This window comes from Pteropus alecto, unplaced genomic scaffold, assembly GCF_000325575.1.
Source record: "Pteropus alecto unplaced genomic scaffold, ASM32557v1 scaffold78, whole genome shotgun sequence".
Taxonomy (NCBI): Eukaryota; Metazoa; Chordata; class Mammalia; order Chiroptera; family Pteropodidae; genus Pteropus; species Pteropus alecto.
In genome coordinates this window covers 2,741,350-2,752,680 of record NW_006443124.1, presented here as the reverse complement: position 1 = coordinate 2,752,680, position 11,331 = coordinate 2,741,350, and positions in this window count along the sequence as shown.

The window sequence follows — 11,331 nt, the reverse complement described above, 5'->3', positions numbered from 1 at the left end:
GAGGAGTCTGGGTGGGGAACATGGGTAGATGAAGTCATAAGAGATTCAGTAGAGGGATTATTTTCTGCTGGTGGGCTAGTTAGTCTCCGAGGGCCTCAGCTCACTATTGTGTGACCCTGGACAGATGACTTAATGTCTCAGAGCCTCAGTTTCCTCCTCTGTAAAATGGATATCTACCCTTCAGGGGCTGTGGTGAAAACTGAACAAATTAATCCACACGAAGTGTTTAGAAAGTGCCCGGTTCACAAAAAGTGCTCAAGTGGTAGTTGATGTTATCTCTTAAATCCTTTTAAGGCTAAAAGGCCAAGGATCTCTGTTTGCATAAGGATGTCAAACAGTTTCATTGGGAAACAATGATTAACTTTGGGACAAGTCGCTTTCTCAAACTTGGTGCAGATGGGGTTGTGGCTTGCTTGAACGACTCTTGCTCTGCACACTGACAACCTTCCTTTCCCTTTCTCTCTGTGTCAGCTATTAAGTGGGCACATAGGTCATTAGCCACAGTGGGGTAGAAGGAGCCTTGTGTCCAAGGGTAGATTCGACTTGTGTGGTTGGGGAATCTGTGGCTATGCTTCGGTGCTGGGCAGGCTGGGGGAGAGGAGGCAGTCTCAGGGAGCAGCAAACGGGTGACTGGGAAGGAGATAAGTTGGGGGTATAGATCTGGCAATACTTTTAATTATTTTATATGTCATATAAGTCTTTATTTGGAGGGAATAAAAGAAAAGCCAAATGTTAAAAAAAATCATCAATGAGAGGTGTAGAGGAAAAAAAAAGATTAAGAAAATTCCCACTAAGACTAAACAACAATAGCAATGTGTTTCTGATTAGCATCAAATGGAAACAGCCAAAGCAGAAGGCCAAAATTGATACCCAGCAAAGATTTCTGCAGGGAGTTTGATTTTCAAGTCACTTAGATTGATTTGACCCATAATCTTTATTTTACTTTGAATTGAGTAGCTGCTTTTTACTGGGAAGTGAGGGGAAGGATGAATTGAAGACCTGTCAGGAACGTGTTGCCTGTGGGGGCGAATGGCAGACAGAGAAAGTATATTTAACAAATGAGACGCAGAGAGAGCATTGAAGGGAAGGCCAGTTTATTTCAGCATAAGGGGTGGACAGACTTGCCTGGTCTTCGGTTACTGCCTTTGGAAGATCATCGTGGAAATTGGGCTTGGACTCCAAATTATTCTAAGTGGGCAGATCATGGAAACTGAAGCTTTATGCTCTGAAGTCAACTCAGCTGCCCACATTCGGTGGAAGCCCTGCAGTTTCTTTTGAAATTTTTATCATTATCTATCTTTCAGTGAACAAACATAGGTATGTCCACAAAACACAGCCTAAGTCATTTGTACAATGTGAGTGCTGCCACTTTTTTGCGTTTGGACTTTTGTTTTCCTGTCTTTCCTCTTAAATGTGTCTGTTTAGAGGTAAAATGAGAAGACGTTTCAAAGATCACTTGAATGCAAAGACTCTCATTTCGCCATCGGATCTTTTATTTTTCACCTTGGGGGCTATTCTTATATCTATCGGTTGAAAAATGAAATTGTACCTATGTCAAATTGAAAACAATTTAATATGCACAAAAGGAAAGAGAAAGGTTATTTTTAGATTTCTGTATTCACATGAATACAGAATGAGCTTACACAGCTGATGCATGTAAATTTACGTCAATATACATTGTTTTTTAATTTAATTTTTCTTCCTGTGCTTTTCTATATTAATAAACGTAAATGCACACCGAGCATACGTTATTATGCTAGACATTTTCCTAGGTGACTTTAAATATTGGCTCGTGTTCCATCTGCACGGCAATTTTAGGAACCGTATACTATTCTAATTTCTATTTTACCAATGAGAATCTGAAGCGTGGCAAGATTAACTGATCAAGATTAATTACACAGCTAATACGTGGGGGGAAAAGGCTCAAACTCAGGCAGCCTGCCTCCAGATTCCTTACTCTTTATGCTAAACGCCTTAGGTTTTTTTTCTTTTTTTTTCCGTCTCTTTAACAGATATATTTATACAACTCCAAAACAGCTCTCAAAGTAGCTCCCCTCAGTATTTCATCTGGGATTAAGAACCATAAGCATTGACACAAGAACCCTAGATGCCTCCCTCAAAGCCTACACCCAGTAGTTCAGAACTCGGCCCCCGGAGGGCACTCTGCAAGGCTGCTGTGCAAGATCAAGGGAAAAGACCTTTTTTTCTTCTTTCTGCTAAAATTGTTTCTTAAGAGTAACTCAAGAGTGATATATTTTTAAACTAATATTTCACTCTAATTATAAAGATGACTCAAACCCACAATAAAAATTTAAACATAAAAAAAAGATATAAAATAAAATCCTTCCCTCCTATCACTTCTTCTCAGAGGTAACTATTGTTTCTTAGACATGTCTCTAGAAATTCATGGTTTTTTGTTTGTTTGTTTGTTTTTGCACAAGCAGGAATATATGTTTTCTTGAATTCATTAAAAAATATTTACCGAGCAAGTACTAGGTACCAGGCACTGGGGAGATAGTAGGGAATAATACAGAGGTTCCTGCCGTTCTGGATTCAAACTAGAGAATGATCCAGAATTCCAAAGTTAGTTTCTCATTTTCTCACTGTATTTATACAGAAGCCAGAGAAAATTTATTTTAATTAACTTCTCTTGCATCTCAATCTTCTCTCAATGAGGGAGAGAAGAAGAGCTAGGCTGGACTTTAAGTAACTAGTTTAAGTGCAGTCTTTGACTTTTATCTGCAATTGAGTCTGTGTCTTTATTTTCCCAGGTACAAAACACCTTTCTAGTGTTGAACAAAGAACAACTTTGACACTTCCCTCATTTTTAGGAATTAAAACTTTAGAGAGGCAGCACTGCCATGGGTCACAATTCGCAGGTCTGAAAAATTCGTAAGCAACTGTATTTTAATTTTTATTTCTATTGTTTGAAGTATGTGCTCGAAAAGTCCACTCTTTCAACTAGATTTGTATTTAACTTAAAGCTAGGCTTCATTTAAAACTCCTCTACCTTTGTCGTTCAGGCATTTCATGAATTCTGCAGTTAATCAACTGTTATCCACAAGCCGATACTCCAGGTGCCATGTGCTGCCTTACTCCTTCAGCCAGAAAGCACACCCTCCTGAATGCTTCTGACCTAGCACACAGTAGGCACTCCACAAACTGCCTGAATGTGCCCATTTTCAATGTGATTCATCCCTTAAAAGAAGAAGAGAACAAAGCACAACTTCCAGAGCTGTGTGTCAAAGGAACTTTTAAGAAATTCTATTAGCTAAACCAACAGTGGCGACTTCCTGTCAGAGCGGGAGGTAAAGGCACTTCCCAGCACTGACAGCATACTTAGTTCGGTCAGGTTGTTTATACAGTGTCCCGATGAAGTGAGAGATAAAATAATGTATAAAATTTCTGCCTCAACCAGAGCAGTATCCTGGTTGTCAGATATTAGAAAAAGGTTCTGCCAGTGACAAAATGTTTAAGAGAATTCAAAAGTGCTTCTTTAAGGGCTTTCAAGTGCCTCACGAACAAGTTGCAGTGGACAGGGAGAGTCAGTCCCTCCTTTCTTTTTAATCTTTAGCCATTAACAGTTAAATTCAAGGACTAAACAAGCCATTACCTTTAAGATAGTGATTTCAGATTTTAGGAGTTTTTAAATACCAGTTTTCGATTATCTTTGATGTTTGGTCACTGCTTTTCATGCTTTATCTCCCAAGAAAATGGCATTGAGGCTCTCAGACAGACTGTGCTCTCTTACATAGTAATGGAAGATGAAAAGCCAGGACCACATGGGGTGTAACCACATCCCTCATCCATCTCTCCTGATCCTCACTTGCTATCGAAGTCAAACCTCCTGATCTAAAATATCCTGGCTCCCTTCTCATCCTGTATGAAAGGGCCAGAACATATATTTGCTTCCTCAAGTCTCCTGGGTACCTCAACTCTTTTCAAAGTACTATTTGAAAGAACAGATGCTATATTATGGACTTTAAATAGGAAGTGCATAGTGGTTATTCTCTGCCTCTTTGGTGATTCCGTTCTCAGTCGAATGTGGGAAGAAGGATGTTTGGTTCTACAGTTTCTGCTCATTGCTTACTCAACGTGCACTACAGTCAATGTGATCTTCCTAGCCTGGCTTTGACCTTCCTACCCATTTAGGAGGGAAAATATCTGACCAATCCAAAGTATTAGCAATTAAGTATAAGCAAGTATTAGTTGAGTTTTGTGTGCCTGCCTTATTTGGGGAGATTGAAATTTTTGAGAACATATCACAAAAGATTTTTTTGAAAACATGCTTTTAAGTGTTTCTGCCACACTAAATATTCAATCTAATCATGCCTATTTTTGTTTAGAACCCATTAGTTGTTTCCCATTGTATTTAGAATTCAATTTAAATTTAGTGCAAATACCTTCCACAGCCCTTTTTTCTAACTTTGAGAAAATATTAAAATACAATAACCTGCTCATATTTACAATACACAACTTTAATGAATAAAGAACTTATTTATTATTCCCTAAAGTTTTGTTACGCCCCTTTTACACTCACACTCAAGTAACCATTGACTTGTTTTCTGTCACTGTATATTAGTTTGCCTTTTTCAGAATTTTATATGTACATAAAAAAGTTTAAAGTACACATAAACATATGTACTTTTTTCCCCTGCTTTGTTTGACAGAGAAATGATTTTCAAATTCGTCCATGCTGTTGCATGTATCAATAGTTTGTTTCTCTTTACTGCTTTTATTAAATTACCATTACTATACTATTCCATTGTATGAATATACCATAATTTGTTTATCCATTTACCTGTTGATATGCATTTGAATTATTTCTAGTTTTTGGCTATTACAAAACTTAATCAAAAAATATTTTTAAAAAAGAGAAATAAAATAAAGTAAATTGCTGAAAATGGAAAATAAGTATTATCTGCCATAATATCACCGTACAAATGAGCACAAAACTAACCAAGGAGTTGTACAACTTAAAATCATCGCAGGCATCAGTGATGAGATGTAAACCATATGGGGATCAGATGGACCTCTTTTTAGCCCAGCCCCATGGATCATGGCAAGACAATGAAAAGTTATATTCTATGGTGCATAGTTAAGAACAGTGAATCTGGCAGATGATATGAGAGAATGTGTTGCTGTAAAGTTGACAGATGCTATTCCATTGTTCACTCATGAAAACAAATTATCAGTTAATCTTTTCTGTGTGCTAAGCACTTGGGTATAATGGCGAGTACACGGATGTGATCTCTGTGGCTCATGTGGTTATTTATGGATTCAAAGTAGAGATTGACAAGATGAACCTTAAAATAAAGTGTGATAACTCTATGATAGGCAGTCTTCTGGTGGTCTGAGAGAATACAGCAAGGTACTTACTGTACCTCTAAGAGTCACCAATATTTAAATGATGACCTGAAAGGTAATTAGGAGTCAAATAGGGAAATAGAAGTGGGGAATGAGACAGAGGAGCATATTCTAGAGAGAGACAGTGATGAGTCGAAGAACAGTTTGGAAGCAGGCATGTGATCTCATCTCTGCACAGATGAGGTGTGGCCAAGAGTTCTGGATCAATGCAGTAGAAAATCCATGATAGTCTTTTTTTCTAACGTTCTTCATCACTTCACTGAGTAATCTCTCCCTGCCCAGGTGATAACTAAGGTGACGTAAATGCTGGCAGACTGGTGGCTTACAGTAATCCTGTGAAGAAACCGTATTTGATTTATGCCTTGTATATGTTAAGTGGTTTACTTTATACAGCTAATACCAAGTTATTCTATATAAAATGAACTGGGCCCTCCCAAAGCTAACCAACATGACCATGACAAACTTCTGACTTAAACGAAGCCCATGGTGATGAAATAAATGAAGAAAAAGCTCAGAAGTCATCAATAGACCCAGAAAGCTAGAGGGATCGAAGTTATGATGGTGAGGAACAGTTAATGTCAGAAGAGATTTGGGGACTCTGATGTGCTCTACCCAACATGCATTCTTTCCTTCTTTCTTGCTGACGAAACTCCAATTGTATTTGGGGGTCCACCCTCCTCCTCACACACATGGACTGCAGAGGAGAGTGACCTCACCCCTAGCCTGGAGATAGATCTGACTGAACTACGTCAATCACAGAAGCCCCAGATCACTTGCCAAGGACTGGTTCAGGCATGAGCATGTGACATAACTCTGGCCACAGAGACGTGAGGAGAAGTCTGCTAGCAGAGCTTTTGGCAAAGCTTTCCCTTCTCTTAAAAAGGATCCCACAGAAGTTGGTTTCTTCTTTGTCATTGGATATGACTCATGAACTGCTGTGACTATCTTTTGACCATGGGAAGGAGAGACGACAGCCCAGTAGCACTTGAGAGATGACAGAGCACAGAGATGAAAGGACCCGGACTCTTAACGACTTCCCCGAGCCTCAGAATCGCTTACTTCTGGAGCTGCGCACTTTAGAAGTTCTTATATGTGAAATAATGAGTTTCCTCATGCTTGAAGCCATTCGGAGCTGGGGTTTCTTGGGCCAGGGACATCCTAACTAAATGGATTCAATCCATTCATTCATTCAGTAATTTAACACATACTTTCTTGGTGGCAACTCTGGGTCAGGCACTGTACTAAGAGTTGGATACAGAAATTAAAAAAAAGAAAAATGAAGTTAGATATGGTTATGTGCCTGGTTTTGGTTGATAAAATGCGAGCAGAAATGTCATGTGTTACTTCTGGGAAGGAACTTTAAGAACAAATACAAGAAAGCAACACTGTCATGTTTCCTTTCCTCTGTCATGATGTTGAGGATTACACATTGAGAAAAAATTTCCATTCGCCCGGCTTTCCAGGGACTGGGTTGAGCAAAATCAAACCCCTTCCATCCCACATTAAACATGTAGTGATATAAAAAAAATAAATGTTGTTTTAAACCATCATGAATTTGGTTTACCGTCATGCAAAGCCTGCCCTAGACGACAAGCATGTAAAGGACTCAGCACAGAGCCTGCTGCCAGCGCACAAAAGCCTTCCTGCTGCTGTTGTTGCTACTGTTGTCTTGTTACTTGTTGGTGCTCACCTAGAGTAGTGACTTAAGGCCAGAACCTATCTGGAAATGTCGTCAGAATGTGACCGTTTAAAATCCAGTTATTTGTAGGCTTATCAAAGTAGAGAGGGTATCAGTTAACTACAAAATACATGATTGTTCTTAGAGTTCAGTCTTCTAGACCTAAGGACCCTAAAATCCCAAATAAACAAGATATCTTTAAACAATGACAAATTTGAAATTTTACTTCTAAGGTTATAAAATTAATGGTAGCCAGAATAATTAGAAATCTGACTTCCCCACAGCTAAAAGAAAAAAAAAAAAAGACAGAGCATTGGGAGAATACTGAAAAAGTAAGGTTATTAAGGCTATTTGCAAAAAATATAATGTCCTGCTCAGTAGAGTCTTGTAACACTCAGTGCCGCTACCATGTCTGGGACACGGCATGGTACCCCTCATTCAGAAGAATCTTGATAGTTAGAGATTGTTCTGAGAAGAGGAACCAGGATGGCCAAAGTTTAGAAGCTGTACTCTGAAGGCCCTCAGCAGAGGCAGGAAGGGTGTTCAGTCTGGAGAGGGCATATTAGCTCTCTTCAGATGCTTAAAGAGGAGCCCACTTCATCTGGTTCGGTACAGAAGGCAAACCAATACTAAAGGTGGAAGTGTTGGGGACACTGAGCTCAGCTCAGCACAAAGACATTTGACCTCTTAATAATTTAATCTGCACAATAAAAGAGGCTTGGATCTTGAAATAGTGAGCTGTCATGCCAAGTGTCCCAAAAGAGGATGAATAACCTGTGTGTATTCAGCACTTATTGAGTATCTGCCAGGTGATTGGTGAGGAATATAAAGATGAATGTGACCTGATTTTTGACCACAGAATTTACAGTCTATGATGGGTAAAAACAGGTAAATAGATAATTATTTTCTGTGATAATTGATACTGTAGAGTTTGTGCTAATGTTTATAGAGATATTAATTTTTGCTTGGATAATGAGAAGATGCTGGAAGTTATATTTTACTGGGTCTAGAATCATGATTTGGGTTTGTATTGCAAGGGAGTGAAATGTCAATGCAGGAAACTTGGTGAATTTTAAAGTCCCTCCAATTCTTCAGAATTTACCCCATCCTACAGAGGCAAGACAAACAACAGTGATCGAATGGGATAAGACACATTTAAATGTGTACATGAACCCAAGGGATCCTCCTTTTAAAGCAAATAAATAAAGGAGCAGTGTGCCTGATTGGGATGGATGAGGCTCTGACTCAAAGCTTGCTGGAGAGAATGAATGGAATCAGAGCTCCTGCAAAGTCTCAGACAGAGCTCTGGAATGGTATCCAGAAGGAAAAATGCCAGGCAGCAGATGAAGGGCACGCTTCCCTTCCTGCTTGCTTTTGCATGAAGAAGTCACCACTCTTGAAGTAGCCTGTCAAACACTTCAGGTGGATCGTAAGAGCATCTGGACACCATTGACGGTGGGACTTTACTGTGAAGCTTGGGACCTGCCAGATTTGCTTAGAGATGTAACTGGGAAAGATCGATGAGTTTTGGAAAAGGGATTGGTTTTATTTTGCTCTTTCCAAAGGATGTGGAAGACTGAAGTAGCCAGAGGGATAAGAAGCAGGAGGATGAGTAATCGTCTCTATAACCAGAGTTATAGGGCTCTCTATAACCAGCCATCCCTATAATCAACATCTGAGAAAAGGAGCAGCAAGCCACTAAAACTGACAATTTCTTTCTTTAGTCCTAACCCAGAATCAATACAAAAGGGTTTAAATCCTGATAATCTTAAGATCTATCATATTTGATGGTAAGCCCTAGCCGTGTGATAAACTGAGAAGACATAGTAAAGTAGTCCTAGGTTCAAGCCTGAAGGCTTCTGCTTCCCAGTTCTGACCTTAGGTGAGTAGGTTCACCTTTCTGAGCTCCAATAGTCTCACATTCAAAGTCAATAAAAGTACAGATCATGTAGGGTAACTGTGGGGATTACACAGGATGATGCCGTGTCTATATTAGTGAGCTAGCACACTATTAGCCATGTAGCAGGCACTCAGAAATTGTAGTCATCAGTATTATTTTACTCTTAAGAGAAATGCAAGCAAAGAAAGAGTTATTTATTAGTTTGGCCTTGTAGGACTTTGGGCTTGAAAACTGATTCGACAAACCTGAGCACTTATCCTGTGCATGGCACAAATTTAGGGCTGGGGACGCAGTGGGAAACAGCACAGAAAGTCCCTCTTCCTCCATGAAGTTACAAGTCAGAAGGAAGATACAGATAATAAGTAAGTAAATAAATAAAGAATACTTTTAGACAAAGATTAGATCTGTGAACAAATTGAAAAAAGAAAACAGGGGCTACAATACGCTTGAGCTGTACACGAGGCCAACGGCTCAGCTTGCAACATTTGGGGAAAGATGTCAACTCCTGAGGATGAAATGAGGTGTACACTGAGTGTCAGACTGACCTGGTAACTTTATATCCCACAGTCATACACTTACAATGTCTTAATGAAGTCAGGTTCTAGACAAATTGGTTCATTCATTTCAAAGGGATTTATTTCAGGACCCCCACACTTCTTTTGGTCTCTGGTAAGCTGGGTTACTCATTCACCAAGTATTTTGGCAGAACCTTCAACTGATGTGTATTTTTAATACTGGATTCATGTACAAGAAAAATATGTATGCAGGGCCTGGATAATAGGAGAGGAAGATAAAACAGCATACTGTGTTTCTCAAGTGTCGGCTTGGTAGTTATGAAAGTTTTGGGTAATTTATAGAGTATGTGAGGCTAAAACAAACATAAGCATATTTGAGAGTGTCAGTCATGAAAGAACTCGAACTGACAGAAAGTTTAGGAAGGGGCAGAGTTGGGGATGTGAGGAGACAAAGACATTGACACAAAAAGGCAAGCTTTTGGGGGACTGCTGTATCTGAACTTTACCAAAAACATTTTTTTGGAAGAGTTTGGAAGAACTCAACACAATGTAGCCTCTGAGTAAAGAGAGAAATCATGGTCTATAACTTTGAAAATATACACTTCGATTTTAAAAAATCAGAAGAGGAGCTTTCAACAACAGAAGTAGCTAATAAACATGATTGTAAAACACAGGGCTCCAGATAAATATCTGAAAAGAGAGGGTGATCCTTTAATAACAGCTCCATTTCATGAAGTCCAACCTGCTAATTGCATATACTTTGCACACAAAATACTTTAATACAATTTATGTCATCACTGTGAAACCTATGCTAAGGAATATCTCCAAGATTTAGTTCAGATTCTTTTCCATTATCCATAGCTGAGCCCCTGATTCAAGCTAGCTTCTCATTTCCTCTATAAACTCTTAAGCCTTAAATCTACCCTTTATTTTTAGTTTATGATGTTCCTTTCCTTGAAATGTTGTCTTCCCAGTCTCCCTCTTGGCTTGCTTCTACCCTTCAAGGTTTAGCTCAAATATCTCTTTTTCAGTGATCTCCTTCTTAGGCAGAATTACCCATACTCTGATGTATTTCTCATAGCATTTTACACATGTCTTTATGATCCTTCTGTTCATTGTCATGTCTACCAATTATTGTGGGCCCACTATGCACTGGGCACAGTGCTAAACATATTACATAAATTCCATAAAGGAATTCCATAAATAAATTAATACTCACTATGGTCTTATGAGATAGGCATTATTATTCCAATTTACTGATGAGGTTGAGAAATTTGCTTTATTTCATCCAGGTAGTAAGACATGGCACCAAGATTCGAACTCAGTATATGTTATGTGGCCTCTAAAATCATGCTGTTTGCTTTTGCTAGTGTTGCAGTTTATTTATATTGTTTCCCTCTGTAGATAACAAACATGTACGAGTCATGACTAGTTCTGAGGGAGGTGGATTACAAGACTGGTGAGTGTTCACCCATTGGTTCTGTCCATGTTCCAGGAGGCAGACGTGTCAGAATAGCCAAGGTTGATTACTGGGAAGCCACTTGAAGAAAAATGGCACAGACAGAGTTGGTAAAAGAGTCAAGGATCATATAAACCTCAAAATAACTTCTAGACCAGCCTATTATATCAATTCCTTCTCATGTAGGACTTGTACACATTTATATTACAATTCTTATTGCTTTGTATTGTTTAAGAGTTCACTGCTTCTTGCTGGGCTCAGATTTCTTCAAGAGCAGAGGGTGTATCTTATTCATCTTTGCGGTCCAATATTTAGAATTGTAACTGTTGAACTACAAAAGGTGGGCCAATGCATAAAGTTGAAGCAAGCAAAAATGTTTTCTATAACATTGTTTGTAAAAGGATTTGACTAT